At 39.8% G+C, this 23,063-nt stretch overlaps 1 pseudogene; it reads left to right on the forward strand.

Annotated features, from left to right (window-relative positions):
- The window catches only part of LOC127625987 (NACHT, LRR and PYD domains-containing protein 3-like), a 45,502-nt pseudogene that overhangs the window by 11,277 nt on the left and 11,162 nt on the right, over nucleotides 1–23,063 (forward strand).

Raw genomic sequence — 23,063 nt, forward strand, 5'->3', positions numbered from 1 at the left:
TATCCCGTCTCTCTCGAACATAAAACGATAAGACATGAGGATGAATAAATGACAACATGTTTGAGATCACTTTAAGATCAATATTCATGCGTCATCACACACGTTTAAGCAGCTGTTTGTCTCAGGGGACATTATATCAAGAACTATTCTCGAGAAAACACATTATACACATCTCTCACTCTCTCTCTCTCTCTCTCTCTCTCTCTCTGTCTCTCTCTCTCTCTCTCCTCATTTCATTTTTTGTGCCCACTTCAGCAAATAACCATTTAAAATTAATTATTATCAAATTAATTCAATGTCTGCTGATTCTATATGCATTGATAATAATGCAAACATATAATAGCCTAATATGAAGGTTAATATTTACAACATTAATCGTCTTACAATAAGTATTTGAACCCTTGTGCATCAATAAAAAAAAGTCACTCTGAGGTCCTTAGAGGACAAAAATGTCCACGACAAAGAACTGCCATAAAATTATTATATTTTAATATTATTTTCCACTTTCACAGACTTAGAATTTTTAAGCAACATCAGTCCTGATTATAACTACCAAATATTCATTCAGTTTCAAGATTTTAACCCTTTAAATGCCAGTTTGTTTACATAATGCCATGGTTGTTTTTTACACACACACACACACACACACACAAATTTCTCAGTACAGAAATACAAAAAAAAAATAAAAACACTCTGACATCCGTACAAACACACACATAATTTTACCTGCATCATTATATATAATTGGCCTGCTGTGCTCTATAATAATGCAAACAGAAAATAGGGGGGAAAGCATGTATTTTCTCCAAAACATGAGATAAATGGCACCATCTGGAGGAAAATATTAAAAACTTACATTTTGAAACTAGGTCTCCTGAATGAAAGCATAATATAATAGAATTCATGAGTTATGCTTTAATGGCACTGGGATCAAATATAGCCGTTTTAATGGGTTTCAATGGAGACATTTTTGTGCTGAAGGTCCTGAGTGTAAATATTTTGTGAACACGTGTATTATATTTGTTTTATAGGAACTGAGTTTGAAAAACGATCGAAAAAAAAAAAAAACAATAATGAAAAAGACAAAAATGTCCCGAAGGTCACACAGGGGTTTACATTGCTCAAGAAAAACAACAATGACATTCTCCAATGCTTGTGGCTAACACTGATTTTATGGACCCAGACAGACCGACATTTGCATTTTCGCCGCAGATAAACAGCCACTCTGGCAAACAGCACGCCTTGTTTCTCATTCATCTTTGATATAAAGCATTTCATGTACTGATTCCATTTATATTTAGTCTTTTCCCTCCAAAATGTTTGTTTTTAGCGCCAAGAAAAGAGATTTGCTGTCAACAGCAATGGAATGACATCCGTGAATGTCATTTATAAACGTTACTAGGCAACCAGTCGTGGGAACGCCCACTAGCGACTTCACCGCCAGCCACTGGCGACCTGCAGGATCACGTGAGCTCTCCCGTCTTCTCTCCTATTGGCTGTCGCTTCCGTTAGTCGCTCTTCATTTGAATAAAGTTGAACTTGTCTCAACTTTGTCGCGTCGCTGGACACGCCTACATCTAGTCGCCAACGGTCGAGACAGCTCGTGTCGCTGGAGGTCGCTGTGCTCTCATTGAAAATGAATGGGATGGAGTCGTTGTCTCCGGCAGTGTGTACGCACCTAAACACATATGGTTACTGAATCTGCAGTCATGCGACGAATAAACATGTTTTCAGGAAAGCTGATTGAGAAACCTCGCCGTACACAACTCATGTTCGAGAACAGGTATCGATTACTGCAGTTAATGATGTTATTATTGAACACTGCTGTTACTGGAAAATAAATGATGTTTACAATGAGCCGCACAACTGCCCATTTAACACTTTTGTTTTTAAACCGTAAAGAAAAGTCATTTTTATTTGATATGTTCACATACATGAGGAAGAACCTACAAAAAGACGGAGATGAATAACAATAAAAGAGAGTGTGCTGGTCCAGAGGTCGCAGGTGTTTACCAGAACATCAATTAAAACATGATCTAATTTCCCAAAGCTCATCGATCACTTCATTTCAATTCATAAGATGAAGACCGTGTGATGGATCAACTGAATGAATATTAATAATTGTATTAACCTGCTTTGTATGATAGTAATTAATTTGACCCAGTTTAACCAGTTTCACAGGATAACATCAGGTTTCACAGGTTTGAATGGGAACTGACGATTACATTTGTAAAAGCAGTAAGTCACAAGTTAAAGTCTTTTATTTGCAACACTAAAGCATCATATGCTGATATCAATAATATACTTCCAATTGCTTGTATTTCTTTATAATGAATAATAGCTTGATATAACACATTCTGCTTCCATTAAAGAATAAATCATGTTTAATCACACGGACAGTAAACCGGTTCTGATCTATCAGGATACATGTGTAGCTTTGCTGCAGGTTATAATCTCTTTTTAACAGATCTATTGAAGACAATTTTCTTAAACACACTATTATATTGCTTTAAATCAATCAAAATTGCAGTTTGACAGCAAGTAATAACAGTTTAATCTTCTGAACTTTTCTCAGAATGGTTGAATTACTGAGAAGAAAAACGTGAACTGCATTTTCTAAAGTTTACTAGCTTTTTTCTCTCTCTCCTTTTCTCCCCAATCTGGAACGCCCAATTCCCAATGTGCTCTTAAGACCTCATGGTGGCGTAGTGACTCGCCTCAATCCGTGTGACGGAGGACGAATCTCAGTTGCCTCCGCGTCTGAGACCTCAATCCGCGCATCTTATCACGTGACTTGTTGAGCATGGTACCGTGGAGACGTAGCGCGTGTGGAGGCTTCACGCTATTCTCCGCGGCATCCACGCACAACTGACCACATGCCCCACTGAGAGCGAGAACCACATTATAGCGACCACGAGGAGGTTACCCCATGTGACTCTACCCTCCCTAGCAACCAGGCCAATTTGGTTGCTATGGAGACCTGACTGGAGTCACTCAGCATGCACTGGATTCAAACTCGCAACTCCAGGTGTGATAGTCAGCGTCAATACTCGCTGAGATACACAGAACACCCAGTTTACAGGCTTTTTTTATTTTCTTGATTTAAGATTGAAACAAAATCAATAACTTTTTAATGACATCTCAGAATTTCATTTATTCTCACCCATTGGTTAAAATAAAATATATTGGACTGTTCTGAAAGGTCATGTTTTGGCAGTGTCATGGGTACTCATTAACATACGGCACTGTTATGCACAGAACCTTTGAGAACAAATGATGCAATTATGACATTTTAAAACAAAATAATGAATTTAACCCAGATCTGTTCACATGATTTGTGAAAACACTACCGCTTGGCCAACGGGCCTTTTCATTGGATATGAACAATTGTTTTATGAACTTCATGAAGCTATTGTTTATATTATATAAGTCATTTAAGAGTATAGGCCTATCACATATCAGCATATGATGCTTTAGTGTTTCAAATAAAAGACTTATTCTGAGAAACCATGTTAAAATCTCTCTTAAACTGTGTCATTTTCATTGGAACAGACATCAGTCATACAAAGTGGGTTAATAATTATACCAACATTTATTTATGATGTGCTAAACGACTTTTCTTGGCTCCTTGGCAATTTGCATTAAAGGAATCTGCTGAACAGGCCAGTAAAATGATTCACAACCCCAGTTGATCCAGAACACCAGACTCATGAAAATGTTCTAAAGAGAAAAAATAAAAACGTTTTTGGGGACATTCTTACGAGTGTTTCTATGGACGATCGCGGCGAGAGAGATAGCTGAGCAGCGCATCCGTTTGAATTAACTGGCATTAACATTAAGAAGCTTCAAAATTTCGTGATAAATGTACATGATTGGAAAGCCGGAAAAATAATAATAACATAAAACACAAAAGCATCAAAGTTGTATTTGGTCTAGAACACATTTCTACATAAACAGCCCGTTGCAGCTTATGACTTCAGATAAGAGCGCATCACATTAATAAACAAGTACATTCTGTGTTTAACCCTTAAACGCATGCTCAATTTCCCAAACACTCTTTCATATTCAGGGCTTTAGAGACCCGACACTGATCAGTCACAACATTAAAACCACTGACAGGTGAAGTGAATAACATTAATTATATCATTACAATGGCACCTGTCAAAGGGTGGCATATATTAGGCAGCAAGTGAACAGTCAGTTCTTGAATTTCATGTGTTGGAAGCAGGAACAATGGGCACGCATAAGGATCTGAGCCACTTTGTGATGGCTGGATGACAGGGTCAGAGAATCTCCAAAACATTTACATTTTACATTTACATTTATGCATTTGGCAGGCACTTTTATCCAAAGTGACTTACAGTGCACTTATTACAGGGACAATCCCCCCGGAACAACCTGGAGTTAAGTGCCTTGCTCAAGGACACAATGGTGGCAGCCGTGGGGTTAGAACCTGTGACCTTCTGATTAACAGCCCTGTGCTTTAGCCACTACGCCACCACCCGCCTAAAACATCAGGTCTTGTGGGGTGTTCCAGTGAACTGGCGACAGGGTCATGGGCGCCCAAGGCTCACTGATGTGGGTGGGGAGCAAAGGGTAGCCCGTCTGGTCCGGTCCCATAGAACAGCTACTGTAGTGCTAATTGCTGAAAAACGTACTGCTCGCCATGATGTTAGATCACACATAGTGCACCACAGCTTGCTACGTAGCACCCATGCAGACCCTACAATAGGCACGTGAGCATCAGATCTGCACCATGGAGCAATGGAAGAAGGTGGCCTGGTCTGATGAAACATGTTTTCTTTTAGATCATGTGGACAGACGGGTCCGTGTGAGTGATTTACCTGGGGAAGGGATGGCAGCAGAATGTACCATGGGAAGAAGGCAGGCCGGCAGAGGCAGTGAAATGCCTTGGGCAATGTTCTGCTGGCAAACCCTGGGTCCTGGCATTCATGTGGATGTTCCTTTGACACATGCCACCTACCAAAACATCATTGCAGACCAGGTGCACCCCTTCATGGCAGTGGTGTTCCCTGATGGCAGTGGCCTCTTTCAGCAGGATAATGCACCCTGCCACACATTGTTCGGGAACGGTTCGAGGAACATGATGAAGAGTTCATGGTGTTGCCTTGCCTCCAAATTCCCCAGATCTCAAACCGACTGAGCATTTATGGGATGTGCTGGACCAACATGTCCGATCCATGGAGACCCGAACTCTCAACTTGCAACTTGCAGGACTTGCTGCTAATGTCTCAGTGCCAGATATCACAGGACACCTTCAGGGGTCTTGTGGAGGCCATGCCTCAATGGGGCAGAGCTGATTTGGCGGCACGAGGGGGGCCTACATGATATTAGGCAGGTGGTTTTAATGTTATGGCCGATCAGTGTATATCTATTAAAAATGGATGCACAAAATGCCCAGATAGTGTCACATTTTCCAAATATTTTCAAGACAATCAGAAAGTAATAGAATAACATTTATTTTGAAGTGTTTTTGTATATCAAAAAGAAAATACAACAAATCAGGAAAAATCTGGAACAGGATTCATTACTGTCACACTGAAATTTCATGAGATGCAACTGGCTGTCAAAAATATCATGTTACCCATAACACACAATCTACACACAAACTACACGCAAGTTACACATGTGTATTTGTGTGTGTGTTACCCACAAAAGGCTAGCCTGTCTGATAATTAATAAGAGATAGATTGAGGGACACTAAAGAGGTTTGGGCACAACTCCCCCTGTATCCCATCCATTTTTGGGGGGGTTGTGAGGTCTCTAAAGCAATAGCTCACCCTCATGCCACCCCAGATGTGTGTATAAGTTATTTAGAAGAACCAGACAAGAACTTTTGAAGTTCCAAAAATCACATATGAAACATAAAAGTAATCCATTTGCCCTTTAAAGGAGCAGCATTTAATGTGTTCACACCAACACGAGCGTTGTTGGCTTATTAATCATAATCAGTGTAAGATCGAGCATGTAAATGTGCTCAGTGAGACACTTCCAATGCAAGTCAATGGGGTTTAATCTGTACACATTAAAATACTGTTTCAAAAGTATAGACACAAGACATAAACAATGTGTGCGTTAACATGATTTTACTGTCATTAAATCACTGACTGACCTTTTCACTTGCTTTTTTTTAAAGAAAAGAAGGGTATAAAAACATTTTGTGGTGATCAATATTATGTCTCACATGCTGTCGATTGAGATTCACTTGTATTAAATCAGGATATTGGACAGCATGTTGAAAGGTTTATTTTGGATGCTGGGAAAATTCCTCCTCATAACTGTTGATCTTCTGCAGGAACGGATCCAGAGAGAATTTGGAGGACTCCTGAAATTAACAAAAGACATTTAAAATTGTTAAACACAAATGGAGAAAACTTGTGAAAAGTAAGAAAAGATCTCTTGTTTTCTAGAAAATAATTGTTTCTCAGTCTTGAATAATCTTTACTGTGGAGTTTACACATTGTTTTATTTCTTTACCAGAAGGATCCAGCATCCATAACAGCATTAAAACATATTTCAGAAATATGTCACAACAAAATAATAACCTTGCACTTCCTGTTAATACAAATAATAATGCTGTGTCACTCGGCCAGCCATCGATTCTGAACCCAAGTCATTTAAACGTCAGTATTGACCAGAACGATGGTGCCATATTTGCACCAAACATACTTGGAACTAACATTACCGGCGATGTTCACATGAACCTACATATGGTGAGTGTCTGAAAATACAAATGAAACCTTGTGATGATAATAATGGTATTTTTGTGGAGATGAGTTGTTCATTGTAAAAAAAATACATTTCTTCCAGCAACCGGTGCCACACACAACCTCAATAAACCGAGACGGTAAGAACAGACAGGTTTTGTATTCTCTGAGATGTGTTTTGGGCATCTAATGTAAGTTGTCATTTCACAAAAAACTACAGATCAAAGGAATACAACAGGAATAGTTTACCTTTGAATGAAATGTCATAATGTACTCAACTTACTGTTGTTCCAAACCCGAAAGCAGAATGTTAAGGAATGCCTCAGTCACCATTCAGTTTCAATGCGTCTTTACCAATAAAATGAATGTGAACAGTGACTGAGGCTTTCATTCTGCCAAACATCTCCTTTTGTATTTCACTGAAGAAATGATTACAGGTTTGAGACTACATGAAGGTGCCGTGAGTGATAAACCATTGTTGGGTGATCTAGTCCTTTAAAGGGGTCATGACATTTTTTATTATCTTTCCTGAGGTCTACTTATAATGATCGTAGATTTTTTGGCAAAAATTTTTTTTAGAATTGATTAATTATACAGTAATTTTCCACCCTGTCTCGCCCTCTGTCTGAAACGCTCAGTTTTAAGCAGTCTGGCCCTTTAAGACTTCAATGTAAACACCCACTGTTGTGATTGGCTAAAATCATGAAGCCCTCCAAAAGATCCATATTTGAGATGCATTCTGAAGATTTATACATCTCAGGATTAACATATAACTCACATCCAACACATTTCAGCAGAATATATTAAACTCTTCAGTCAAGCAGCACCATAAACCTAAATCAAACAGTCACGACCTATGAAATATTCATGAATTCATTTTTTTACTCACGGATTTGCAGTCTAACTGTGTTTTAACTGCCCCATCCTTCAGTTCCTGTGACTGGATCACAAGCATGCAATACAATCCACGCTGAAATGTTCTGAATACACAAACGTATTACAGTCCATGGTGATGTTTGGGTGCTTCAAGATTCAAAAGCAGAGACGCTGGTTTTTAAATCTCACATCTTGAGTGTTTGTTTACACACAGGACTGCATGTGTTTCTGCCAGTCAGTGGCAGCAGCTGAATTAGATGTTTTTAGAACTTGTGGTTGTTATTGCTTCACACAACAACAAAAATAAAAGCAAAACATATATATATATATATATATATATATATATATATATATATATATATATATATATATATATATATATACAGAATCAACATTTAACCTTTACTGATTTGGAAAGGCACACACCTGTCTATATAAGGTCCCACAGTTAACAGTGCATGTCATAGCACAAACCAAGCCAAATATCATCTGGTTAAGCAAAAGTTTATGCACCACACCTCCCACCGTCACCTGGAAAATCATCCTCCTTTCTTATCGTGGCTGCTAATGGTTCCAGGGCAAGACAGAACAATAATGGGGAAAGAGAGTAACCCTACCGGTGCCCCTATCCAGAGTAAAATAATCTGAAATTAATATATGTGTGTGATCCGCTGCTACTGGGTAACTTAATCCATCCAATAATTGTGTTCCCGAAACCTTATATTTCCAAAATCTTGAAGATAATCATATTCTATCATAACAAACACCATTTCAGCATAAAGTGAGATGGCAGCAACCGGTTGGCAGAAAATGTCCATACTTTAATGATTCTGTATAAACATCTAGCAAAAGTGGAGCCAGTTCTGTAGCATAAGATCTAAAAAAAATTCAGCGGTAAAACCATCTGACCCCGGAGCCTTGACTATAGACAAGACCTTAATTACCTCGCCAAACTCCTCCAACTTTATCTCAGAATCAAGATATTTTCCTCAGTCGTCAGTTTAGGGAGTTCTGATGGTTCCACAAAGTTTCTAATATCCTCATCAGTAGATGAAGACGTGGAACTATAAAGATCAAGATTGAATATTTTAAAAGCATTATTAATATCAATGAGGTAAATATTTCACCACCAGCAGATTTCTCGGAGAGAATGGTAGAAAAAGACTCTCTGCTTTATATATCTATAAAGCTATTGAGTGTACCCCCTGACTCAAAGTATGACTGTCTTGCCCTGAATAGCCAAAAATCCACCTTCTGTGACAAAATAGTATTATATCTGTATTTCAATCGGGTCAATTCTCTGATCAGATGACATTGGGCTCTTCAGCTCTGCCTCGGCACTTTTAATATTCCCTTCCAACTCCACGAGTATGAATGAGGCGTACTGTATGATCCGACCTCTAAGAACCGCCTTAAATGCCTCCCAAGCCACGCCCACTGAGGATACTAAGGATCAGTTGGTCTCCATTTAAACATTGATTTCAGACTTTTATATTTGTTGGAATTCAGGATTTCGCAAAAGGGAAATATTAAAGTGCCAAATATATTATTTCTTTTTCTCCATATGTGGCTACCAGAGTTTTTCCTGCATAGAGAATTACTAGGCGGCTGCCTCCTTCAAATTTTTTGATGTCTACAAAACTATGGCGGGTAGGGGTGCCCCCGACCAAAGATTTTCATAGTCGACTAGTAGTCACTAGTTTAAGACATTAGTCGACTAGTCGCCACACGTTTATGATATTAATTTCATTACTTAAACCATTTTCTGTTGCACCCCAAAAATGTATATTCGAGTTCCAGGGTGGAGAAAGAATGTTATCAATAACATGGCTAACACTGTTCTACATTACAGAGAAATACTAAACCATAATAATGAGCCTTTAAGATATTCATTTTACAAGCGCACGCATGAAGCGAGCTCCAGTGACTGCAGCAAAAGCTGTAATGATCCTGAATGTGTCAGGAAAACCAGCAAGAGACTGTCAGAAAATGTTGTTAATGTATAGAGAGAAATGCACATTCGGCTTTGAGTTCAGTTCACTTTATTTCCACAGAACAGTTTATTGTGAACGCAACTCTGCATCCTGTAAAATAATACAAAATATATACAATAATACAAACACGTTCACCTCGAACCATGATTCATAGTTTTTATAGTAGTGTTAGGGGTATAACAGTTATGACCCAGACCAGATATGGAGAAAGAAAACCAGGAGTCAAGAAGTTCAATTAAAGAATCCAAAATTTACTGAAGAATAGTTTGCAGTGAAATTGGTACAGCCAGCGGCAAAGTCTCACGAGGAGATCGAAAGCTAACTCATACATTACACAAAATCTTACATCAATTATACCATTTGCAAGGACGTATATTCTATTATTTAACTCCTGATTGGCTAACAGAGCATAAAGTCACAACATATAGATAGCTATAGCACATCAACATTAATCAGCGCAATTGTCGTCCTGGCCCGAGATTTACATCTGAAGTGACCTCGCAGATGGTCTCGGGCTTCTTCGAGTCTGCCTGCTGTGTCTCCCTGGGTTCAAAACCTAGGTAGAAGGTCAAACGCACACACAAAACACTGACAAACAACAGTTTTTCTCTGGGCACAGGAGAGCCAGAGCACACATTATCAGGTCATTTAAGCCAAAACAAGAGAGATAAAATTTTCACTCCTCAGGCAGAGGAGAGGGGTAGAAATAACATACCTTTCTTCCCTAAAGAAATAATAAGAGAAAATCACACTTCTACTATTCAGGTAGTATTGCATAGGACTTTAAACCATATACTTAATCATAGAAAAGTAACGATCAAACACAGAACATATGTTTAACATTCTCCCTGCCCCCTCTCATCACAGCTAAGCTTATCCCCAAAGGACCTTCAGACTACGGGCAGGACAGAGAGAGAGACTCTGGAATGTTCCTTAAAAGACACTAGTTAACATTCCAACACACATATGATTCAAAGTATATTTCAGTTATGCATAAGAAAATAGAATTGATTATGTGATCATGCATATAGTTAATTCATCACTTTATTAAAGAAGTTAAGCAACAGAATATAGATAGATATTGATATAAAAGGATATATATATGTATTGATATATCTGAAGAGCCAAGGGATTTTGACCCTCACCCTTCAGTAGTGACCTCATATGTCAAAAGATCACAGAAAATGTGATTCCTCATGGCATGTGTCCTTTAATGTTAAAGCTTGTCATTTCTGCAGCACTATTGTCACGAAATAGATTTGCAAACATAAACATTGCTTTTTTCTTTAAAAAAAGCAATCCCCTTGGGGCCTGGGTAGCTCAGCAAAATGCTTACTACCACACCTGGAGTGGCAAGTTCGAATCCAGGGCGTGCTGAGTGACTCCAGGCCTCCTAAGCAACCAATAGGCCCAGTTGCTAGGGTGGGTAGAGCCTCCGTGTGGTCGCCATAACGTGGTTCTCACTGCCGTTGTGGTACGTGGTGAGTTGTGCGTGATGCCGGAGAATAGCGTGAAGTCTCCACACGCTAGGAATCCACAGAAATGCGCTCAAGTCACGTGATAAGATGTGTGGAGTCAACGGAGATTCGTCCTCCACCACCCGGATTGAGGCACTACACCACACGAGGACTTAGAGCGAATTGGGCAATCAGAATTGGGGATGGGGGGAATAAATCCCTGTTGATCAAACAAACTTCTAGACCTTTCCCAAACTGACGCCATTGGTCAAGTCGATGTTACTGTGTCGAGCTGTACAGCCATTCAAAACAAATACTTATAGCATCTAAAGATGTCATATGAAAACATCAATAAATCGCTACTTATCAGAGGATTAAGGCTTGTAACAACCTAGTATATTGCTTTTCACAATACATAAACACATAAGTATAACCTCCGATTAGATTTAAGGGTTAAATTTAACCCTCAGTGAGCCCTTAAAATAATTTACCATGTTAACCATAGTTAATACCACAGTTATTACAGTTATTGCCAATGCTGTGAAGTTATAAAATTTAAATATGGGAGCTCCTTCAAACAGTGTAAAGTTTCATAATATTTCACCATGCTGTCTTGCCATGAACGGTGTGGGAACTAGATTGTGTATGATGCACAGGGCTGTTTCGACATGACAACAATGCGTAAAGGATTAATACATGCCCATCTTGGCCACTTCTACAGACATTGCCTATCCCATGCGTATTGACAGTAAAGGGCCGGGTATACTTCGTTTTTGCTGTTCTGGATCAGCTCACGCCTGGTGGACCACGTTGCCTTTGTGAGTATGCTCTTCTGACCACGAGCAAATATTAACAGGCTTGTAGCATGCCCACTACAACTTCTTTGTGATACTCTTTTATTCGTCAATAGTATAGGTCAAGAGAATCTAGGCAGCGCGCAGTCAAGTCGCACAGCTGTGCTGATCACGAAATTTGCATCAACCATTCTGTGCACGGAGAGTTCTGCAATGCAGACAAGTATACTTGGGCTTTAAACATTACAGACCTCCACGGAAATCATTTTCTTAACAAACCTATGTCCGGAAAACCAATCCCGTCACAATTAGTGATGGGTATTTTCAAGGAATTGTAATAGTACAGAACTGTTAATCAGAAGGTTGCCGGCTCGATCCCCACAGCCGCCACCATTGTGTCCTTGAGCTCCTGGTTGCTCTATAATAAGTGCCCTGTAAGTTGCTTTGGATAAAAGTGTCTGCCAAATGCATTAATGTACATTTTTATAAAAAATTAAATGAACTGTAAGCATAAATTTAAAATGGAAAAGAAAGATTTTAAAATAACAGCAATTATGTTTGCTATCAAACAGAGCTTAGAAACAGAATCCAATACTGACAGCATTAGGGTAACGCACATACATAAACTTTGAGTCTACATAAAGGCACTTTTATATCATTTCACAAGTTATTATTCAGAAAAGTTTACCTGTGTCTCCTAGTCCGAATGGGTCCAGAGAGACTTTTTACAGTTTAAGGAGATCAACCAATGAAATGCTGACTTATAAGTTGTCTCTGTAGAATTAGCTTGGACAGAAAGTATTTAACATCAAATATGTTACTCGATAGCTCTGTGTGAGTGTGTTTTTTTTTCCATATCCAGCTATAGGCTCTTTATAATTATGACTCTCCAAATTTGTCCTAGAAATTCTTCAGAACCTAAAGAATAAGATAAAGTTAAGAATGCTGATAGATTCTGAGAGGATTTTGGAAGGAAGCGCATCAAAGTCAGCCTTTCTAAACAAGATCTACACAGAACTGTTCATCATCAGTGATGAGTCTGACCCCATCAATAAAGAGCATGAGATCTGGCAGATTGAGACGTCGCATGAATTAAACACCTCCGTCATAAACTACAATGAAATCCTTCAGCCACCCATGGATGAGAGTAGAACAATGAAGACCGTTTTAACAAAAGGAATTGCTGGAATTGGGAAAACGGTCACGGTGCAGAAGTTTAACCTTGACTGGGCAAGTGGAGAAGCCAATAAAGACATAGACCTTGTGCTCCTGTTCCCATTCCGAGACCTGAACTTGCTTATGGATGACAAAAGTCTTTTTGAACTGGTTTGTGTTTTTAACCCTGAGTTTAAAGAGGCAACAGAGATTTCTGAATGGATCTTTGATAGGAAAGTTCTCTTCATCTTCGATGGACTTGATGAGTACAAAAACGCTTTAAACTTTCAAAACATTTTGACATTTTTCTGTCAGATGTGACTCAAAAAGCCACCGTGGATGTCCTTTTAACAAACCTTCTAGGAGGTAAAGTGCTTCCCTCTGCACACCTGTGGATCACCAGCCGACCTGTAGCAGCTGTACAGTTACCTAGCGAGATCTTCACACAGGGATATATCACACAGATCAGAGGATTCAATGACGAGCAGAAGGAGGAATACTTCAAGAGGCAATTTGAGGATCCAAAGCAAACCCAAGAGGTCATCTCTCACATAAAGTCTCATAGGAGCCTGTGGATATCGTGCCATATACCTCTCTTTTGTTGGATTTCATCTGTGGTTCTCAAAGACACAATTGCTGGACAAAATAACATTAAGAACATGCCGTCAAGTCTAACGGAAATGTACATCCACTATCTGCTCAATCAAACAAGATTAAGCCACAGGAAATATGTAGGGAAGGAGCTGGCATTCCCAGATGTTCTTAAGAGTCACAAAAACCTTAATTTGAAATTAGCAGCACTGGCATATTGGCAGCTGAAGGCACAGAATATCATCTTCAAGGAAGAAGACTTGAGGAAGTTTAATATCACTATCGATGAAGCTTCTCAATATCCTGGTGTCATTACCTGTGTCTCACAGAACGAATTTGGATATTACCAGACCACACTGTTCAGCTTCGTCCATCTCAGTGTACAGGAATTTTTTGCAGCCCTGTTTGCCTTTCATGAATTTCTGTCAGAAAAGCAAGACTCCCTAGATTTAATTAAAGCAAGAAAGGGGCAGAGGGATTTGTCAAATTTTCTCAAAGGTGTGATTGATGTGGCCTTGCAAAGCAAAAATGGACACTTGGATCTTTTTATCTGTTTTATGTTTGGAATTTCTTGTGATTCCAGCAGAAAGATACTTGAAGGACTTCTGCCTCAATATCGAGGCAATAGTTCAGGTGGTCACCAAAAGGCTATCCTCTAAATCTTTGAGGAGGAAAGGTCTGTCCCCTGAGAGATGCATCAGTCTTGTTCGTTGTCTTGTGGAGCTCAAGGACAGGTCTTTTAAGGAGGAGGTGCAAGAGCTTGAACGCTCACGATCCAAAGAACCCCTCACACTGTTTCAGTGCTCTCTTCTGGCTTACCAGTTTGTTTGCTCAAATATGGACTATGATGAGTTTGATCTCAGGAAATACAATATGACTGTAGAAGGGTTTAAGAGATTTTCCCCAGCCATCGCATGCTTCAAAAAGGCTCTGTAAGTATTACAATAGTCTTAATAATGTATCATATGTAATATTCCTGGTCAGACCTGAATGTAATGGAGTTCAAATGCAATGTTGACAGGCTCAAAGGCAGTGATATTACAGAGGAGCATTGTGATATTATGACCTTTTGCCTGAAGTCGCCGAACTCTCAACTGACTCATCTTGATCTGAGTCACAATGGTCTAGGACTGTCTGGACTGGAGAAGCTTCTCAAGGCGTTCTGTGATCCCAACTGCCAAATCCAGACACTTAACCTCAGCCACAATAACCTCCAATCACAGGACATGAAGGTCATTACAGATATGCTCTCAGGTCCGAATACAAACCTAAGAATCTTGGACCTCAGTGACAATGATCTGGACGATCCAGGAGCTGAAATTCTCTCTTATGGACTTCAGAGCATGAACTGTCATCTTGAAATTCTCAGGTGAAGATAAATTAATCACCAGCTAATATAAATGCAAAAGCTGTGGTCCAAGTAGATGGGTAAAGGGGAGAAAATGATCACTATTGTCAAATTTGGCAGAACAGATGATATAGACAGGGCTTGAGTTAAGTGGGGTTGCAAGGGGATTCCATGTTGCACGTGCCACGAAATATCAGTCTGCGATGAATCAATTTACCACAGTAGCACCCATGCGACACAGTTTTGCATATGTGTGAGACAGCTGCTTGTTTGTGTGAGGTCAGAGTTTGTTGTTTGCTTGTTTGTTTGTGAGGTTAATCGACGGCACATCACTATTTTACTTGATAGTTGTAGTGTATTGCGCGATTTAAAAATTATGTCCCTGCTGTGTAGAGTCCATACATCCAACACCAATTCCTAGGGAACAATCTCATAATTCCTATGTGGAAGACTCTATGCCATTTCCTCAGCTAGTCGAGTGAGCGAGTTAGATGATGTGCTCAACCAAAACCCCAAATGGAGCCTGTGAGGAAGAAATTAAAAAGCAAAATTGCCAAATTAAATTAAGGGAGAAACAAAAGGGAAAATGTATAGATACAATGTCGAGTGAGAAAAGGATTTTTCTTTGCTAACTTTCAATGCTAAACAACAGCTCTTGTTCTGTTGCTGGTGCATGGAGGCACCAGAAAAGATTAGAGTAGACCATCCTAATGTAATGGGTAACCACATTTTAAAAAGGATAACATAAACACAGCACTTCCCATCGTCACTTTCTTTTCAGAGATTTCTTGTTTGGGTTTGGATTTTGTGTGCCTTGTATGCAACATTAATGTCCTTTGCCAGTCACATGCCGGTTTAAGTGATGACATGCACTACGTGTGGTTGTTTTCAGAGATGGTAACAGTTGTTTTATACTTGTGCTACAATTGTGTGGCTTGTGTTACAAAACTTTCAACTTTCAAAAGTTAACGTACAGCCCTGGTTTGTTCATTATTGTAACTTAGATGAAGATCAAACCAGATTTGAAGACGGATTTATACATAAATGCAGGTAATTCCAAAGGGTTCACATACTTTTCTTCCCACTGTACTTGTAACAAAATTATCAGGTTTTCGCACATAAACTGCTTTTGTGTGTAGAATACTTTCTTGCACCGCTGTTTAAGCATCCTTCATAGAAACAAAATTCCATTACTAGTTTGTTTATTGGAGTAGAAAAGACTAGTCAGCGAGCGATCGAGAGAAAACATTGTCTTAAAACAGAGTGAGGTCTATCACTATGGAAAAGCCCCAGGTGTGAGACAAGGGGAACACTAATTACACCCTGACTGGCCAGGTCAGACCACTCACAGCTATTAATAAGGTGCCCACCCCCTTCTTATATAAAATGCTGTGATGCCCAAAAGCGGCATTCAGAAACACGCTCTTCCCGTGTGTAATGCAAGAAGGGAACCTTAGTGAGTGACCTCACACGGTTTTCAGAGAAATGGGGTTATGCAAGTACCTTAATGTTCTCTTTCAAACATTCACTTGCTCTCTCACTATGGGGAAGATGTGGCGGTTACATGTCTAGTCAATGTGGGACAGATGAAACGTGATAGCGGACTGTTCCTTAACTCTTATTTTAAAAGAACACAATTGTCAGCAACTCGTTCAGAACATAAACACATAAGACTACTATGTGTCTCTCTCTCCTTTTAACGCTCACCCCAGGGTTACTGCAACTAGAAACTGATGTTAGACATTATTCCACTCAGGTCTGAATCCTTACCACTTTCTCTCCGGATGAACGTTCAACCACGCCCTCGCTACCACAGTGGCCAACTCCCATGTTGCATGCTTTCCGAAGCCACCGAACAGACCCAGAAATAATGAAAGACAGATTCTCATTTCTCCAAAAAACTGACCTCCAGAACTGCATGAGCCATCAATGGTGCAGTGACATCCAGCTGGTAAAATCTGATAAATGTATGCAGAGAAGCCCAGCTTGCTGCCGCACAAATATCTTCAACAGATATCCCAGCCCAGAAGAGGGTAGCCATACCACATGTAGAATGAGCTCTTAAGCTCACAGGGGGTTGAAAACCCACAGATTTATAAGCCAACCCAATCGCTCTTACCATCCAATGGGAAAGGGGCTGAAAATAGATGGGCTTACTTCTATACTGAGTAGCCCATGAACTGAAAAGTTGATCATTCATCCTAAATTATGTTGTCCTGTTTATATATAAGCACAAATCCTGAACAGTACAAAGACAAAAGTGCAATTTCATCTCCTCTACATAAAAGGATGGTAAAATCATGTAATTCCACGGCAGTGCATTTATAAGATGACTCCATGACCTTATGAACACAAGCCAAGTTAGGCAGCCGTGTAAGTTAATGTTCACACACGCTGGGGTAACCGACAAGGCATGTAACTTGCCCACTCGCTTATCTGAGGAGTAAAACCGTTTTTTAAGGTTAAAAATGGGACTGAGTCAAAGCATTCAGTACCATGGACAGGTACTATGATGGAATCCATTGTTTTGACAATGGCCTCAAATGCCTCATTCCTTTCATAAAGCAGCATTTCAGAGGGTGCTGCCCAACCGAAGACCCCTCCGCACACAGGGCAAGCTGAAGTGGTTGTCAGGTTGACCTTAATAGTGAAAAACACTTGATCACCATCCATCAGACTCTGTAAAAACAAAAACAAAGTATGTCACTCACTGTACACTGAAAAGGAATAACTCCCCTCTGTGTGCACCAATCCTCATCTACATGCCAGTTAAGAGCACATAGGGAGCGTGTAGATGGAGCTCTTGTGCTCTGGATGGTGCTTATAACTTGTGAAAGTCCAAGAGCATTAAAATTTTACCTTTCACGGGCCAAACCCAAAGATTGACATGTTCCAGGTGGGTGTGGCATTTCTGTCCATTCACTTGTGACAGAAGGTCTCTGGGTGATGGTAGGGGCCAGGGTTCCCCCTGTAGAAGTTATTTGCACCAACCATAACCTCCCTCGCTAACAATGGGCTATTAGGAGAGACCATCTGCCTTCTCTTACCCTGCATAGGTATGGGATACATATTGCATATAGCAGCACATCCAGCCATGAGTGGGCTAGTGCATCCACACCCAAAAGTGCATTTTCGTTGAGTGAGAAAAACATTGGACACTGTGCATTTGTTTGCGAGGGAAAAAATCTACGGCAGCCCTGCTGTACCTTTCCCAAACCTGGTAGACAACTTGCGGGTGAAAAGTCCATTCTCTGTACAACGGATTGCCTCTTGATAGGAGGTCTGCTCCTATATTCAGTACCCCTGGAACATGAGTCGCATGTAGCGAGCTGAAGTGCATGCTGCCCTAAACAATTGGCTTGCGTGATAAGTTGTGAAGATGCAATGAACATGTCCGCTCCTGGCGAGTGATGTATGCCACCACTGTAGTGTTGGTTGTCCTGACCGGAACATGACATCCTTGTAGGAACTGCATTAATTGTTTAAGTGCCAGAAACGCAGCCATCAGTTCCTAAAGATTTATATGAAGATTGCAAAGCTGGGGCATCCAGAAACTGACAGAACTTCCCTGGAACACGGACCCCACAGCCTGAGATGGATGCGTCCATTGTTACTTCCTTTCACAGAGATATGCCCCACAATAGAGTGACTCCTGAAAATGCAGGGATATTTCCACTGATGAAGTGCCTCCATGCGTTCTGATGAGATTTCACCTTTCGGGCGAGGTGTCGCGGGGACATAGGCGCTGAGCAGACCCAATGGCATCACTGGCAATGACGAAGCCATCATGCCCATAAGGCGGAGACAGGTCCTGAGTGACACCATACTCCCCTTTCGGAACTGAGAGAGACACTGATGAAACGTCGCCACTCTCCTTTCGAGAGCATAGGCCAATGCGGAATAGAGTAAATCTGTGAAAAGCATCCTTGAGATAAACTGCTGTGAAACAGTTGCCCGGACAAATAGAGCAAATGAGAGTTTTAAACATGAGCATTCTTAATTTGTACTTCATTAAGTGCTTGTTTAGAGCATGCAGACCAGTGGGGATTTCTTTAAGACTGCAAGGGAAGCTCAGCTTCCCCTATAATGTCAAAAAAATAATGGTCAAATATGTACTATTGTGTAAACAATTTATTGACTAAAAATGCGTTAGAACACGTTCATCTCGAAGACGAGTTCGTTCAAAATCAGCTACATTACATATAGCAGGTCGGCTGACTCGATTTACTTCTCATACATTCCCGTAGCGTCAGTGCATTTCCCTGTTGAAGCCGAGCGTCCATTGACTTCAACGGGGCTGCTCTGAACAGTTTTTTTCAGTGCTCCGAAAATAGACGGTCATTGGATAAATGCTGCGATTATGTCCCGCCCACGGACGCTCAGCGTCTCTGGGGGTGAATGAGGAGTGGGCTGGCCCGGACTCCGGGCTTCCGTGTGATGATTGGAGGATCTGTCGAAAGACTGCGTCTCCTTTTGATTGACAGCGAATCTGTACTATAAGAAGTCACTGAAGCTATTTCACGCTCAGTCCCATCGCGGATTTCTCAAGTGTAGTCGAAAGACAAACTGCTGCAACCTATTTCTTTATATTTGTTTGGCGAAATTGCTAGTCAATTTGCATAATACATTTCACACAATTATACACCACATTCCTTGTTTCAGTTTTACCAAGTTTAATATATTTTGTTTTAGAGCGTTCGTTCGTTCGTTCGTTCATTCATTCATTCATACAGTAGGCTAGGCTAGCGTCGTACGGGTGAAACTGCGCACGATGGCAGACGGTGCTAATATTGTCGACCTGATTTTGGCGAAGCGATTTGAAAGTCTTCCTTACGAAGAAAAAATTAGGATCAACACCTAAGATTGATTTAGTGCAAAAAATAGGGTAAATAAGTTTATAATGTAGGCCAAAAATGAGCTTCCCCTCTTTGAAAGACCAGCAGCCGCCACTGATGCAGACCCACCATATTTCTTGGCAATCAGAAAATAACAGGAGTAAAAACCCCACTGAGTTTCCTTCAGTGGAACTTCCTGTATAGCTCTTTTCCTAAGAGGGACGATATTTCTGCCTCCAACACTTGAGCCGATTCCCCTTTTGCTACAGATGCTATGACCCCGTAGAAAGGAGGAGGTTTCATTGCAAACTGAAGCCTGTAACCATTGAGAACCCAGTGATGCACATATCACTCTCCCAAGCCTTCTGTTAAAGAGTAAGAGGGTTCAGCTGAACCTGTTCCACAGATGGAGCTTTGGCGCCATCTGGTTGTTGTAGAGGAAAACTGTCCCAAGATCTGTGTGGCTCAGAGACTGTTTTATCTCTTGGTTTATTTATTTATTTGTCTCTGTGCCCTCGGCTTTGCACCTGAATACGACAATGTTTTTTATGTGCCTTGAACACGGAAGCTGAAGTGCTTTGTGACAATACAGGAACATGTGTGTTATATCCTTGACAGAAACTTGGCTTAAAGACCGTGATTTAGACAGGGACCTCGAAATCAAGGGTTTTGGAGTTCCACTGCAGTTGGATAGAGACGCTGTTGTGACTGGGATATCACTGGGAGGAGGTTTATGTATATACTTGAATGAACACTGGTGCAAAACTGAGATTGTGAGAGAAACTGTCATGTCACTTGATGTCAGTTTCACCTCGTCCCTTCTACCTGCCTCGTGAGTTTCCCCAAATCTTTATTACAGTCGTTTACATGCACCCGAGGGCCAGTGTGAACAATGCATCAGACATTTTATGCAGAATAGTGCACCGGCTGCAGAGTATTATAAGACCTCAGCCACTTTTATCAATATGTGAACTGTCCAAGAAGCGGGAAGTATTTAAACCTCTGTGTCTATTAAAGGGGCGTACAAGTCTATTTTAAGAGCTCCTCTTGGTATGTCATCACATTGTCTATCTGGCTCCTGCTTGCTGACCTGCATTGATCAGAGGGAAAACATAGAAAGACTGATTCCTGTGTGGTCAATGATTTCATTCATGTTACGAATGTACTGATTGGCATCTGTTTCAGATTTAGATGATCTTACAGAGACCGTGTCTGCTTATCACATTTTGTGAAGAATCAGTTATTCCATAGAAAATCACTAAATATATGATTCATTTAAGGAATATTTATTTTAATCAAGGGGATTATAGGGGCTCACCTTAGAGAAGGTCTAAAACAAGAAAGAAAAGGAATAATGCTAGCCAAATTGTGTTATAAGACAAAGGTGGAGACTTTGACAGTTTACGGAAGTCGTGTCTAGCTTGGGATGGAGTGATTGGAAAATAATAAAAGGTGAGAATTATTGAATTAGGAGGAAAATCAAGTTCTGAGTATGGCTGGGATTTAATGAGCATTTTATTTTCCCATTAAGTTTCACAGTGTGCATCAGTAGACTAATTTCACGATCCTTCAGGGCTGTGTAATTAATCAAAATAACATCAAAATGGAGATATGATCATAAGTGATTATTTAACTGCGATTAAAGACAGATTAGCATGTTCTGTGCACGCGTGTTTGTCGCGCAGGTTCAAACATTCACGCATTTCCAAACTTTAGTAACCGCTATAAACTTATTATACGAATCTACAAACGCAGAACAGTAAGGAGAGTTTGACAGCGGTTCACAAGATGCAAAGCTCATAACTGTCAAACATTGCACTTCCTGTTTCATAATAAAAGCTCCTGTTGAAGGTGAAATAAACATGACTGCAAACCCAGTTTAGGGTCAAGAAAATTGGACAGAAATACATTCATTTATCTTTAACAAATCTTATCCTGAAAATAATAATAATAATAATTCAGTATTATTTTAAAATAGTAATAATTTAGTATGATGCAAAATTAATCTAGTTTCCAAAAAATAAGTGAAGTAGGTTTTGCACACCTTGTTCAAGATTTTTATTAAGCTTCCATATATGATTGTATGTTAAATATAAGTGTAAACGTGCAAATTAATGACAATTATTACATGTTTAGTGAAAATAGATTTTTATTTAATGCTTTTGAAATAGTAATTCTGCATTGCTACAGTGCCTCTTTAGATGAAATGATGGTTCCATAAATGATGCAAAAACATCATTATTGAGATGGATATTGAATATCGTCAATTTGCTGAAAAATTTCGAGATCATTTCTGGAGCCAGATCACCCAGATCCAGTTCTGATTTAGAGGATGATTTTAATTGATTTTTCTCATGCTATAACTTCTGAACGTTCTGCTTATAATGAGACTGTGGGAATCTTGGATAATAATTTAAAATTTCAAGTCATGACTGATGACGTTTATAAATGGGTTAGTTAAGATTAAGAAGATCCCGGCACTGATAGTATTGGAGGTAGAGTACTGTGTAACTGTGCAGAGCAGCTCTCAGATGTATTTCATTTATTCGTAATAAATGACTGAAGCTCTCTGAAGTCTTTATAAAGATTCATTAGTTGTTCCAGTAGATAAGAAAAGGTCCTCTCAGTGTTTTAATGACTATAGGCCAGTGGCACTCACTTCATTAGTGATGAAGACTTTTGAAAATAATAGTTGAGGAGATTTTAGAGACACAATCGGCACTTGATCCCCTGCAGGAGAGGAGGATGCCACATACACTTAACCTGGTCCTGAGGCACCTGGAGGGAACTAAAGGTCATGTAAGATTGCCATTTATTGTTTTTCCCTCTGCTTTTAATTATATTTAGCCTGTCCAGCAAATTATTGTGTTCTACCGGCTCCACACAAGGATGTGTTCTGTCCTCTTTTGTTTTCCTGTAATGAGTCAGCGTAACCTTGATGGGACATGCATTGTTAAATGATGATTCAGTTATTGTATCTTTACTTAATGATTCAGGCAGCAGCCATGGACCCGTGATAGATACGCTTTCTCAAAGGTGTGATCGTTCCTTCTTATATATAAACGTTCTTAAGACTAAAGATATGATTTTCATAGGAACTATTTACCCATTCTGCCTGTTTTCATAAAAGGACAATCTGTAGAGGTTAAGACGTTTAGATATTTGGGAACTGTACTTGATGGCAAATTAACTTTTGTTATCTGCTGTTTTAACATGGGTGTCTGTTTAATTATTGTTTAATTGAATCTGTTTGAACCTTTTCTTTGATTTGCTGATGTGGAAACC

This window comes from Xyrauchen texanus, chromosome 32, assembly GCF_025860055.1.
Source record: "Xyrauchen texanus isolate HMW12.3.18 chromosome 32, RBS_HiC_50CHRs, whole genome shotgun sequence".
NCBI lineage: Eukaryota > Metazoa > Chordata > Actinopteri > Cypriniformes > Catostomidae > Xyrauchen > Xyrauchen texanus.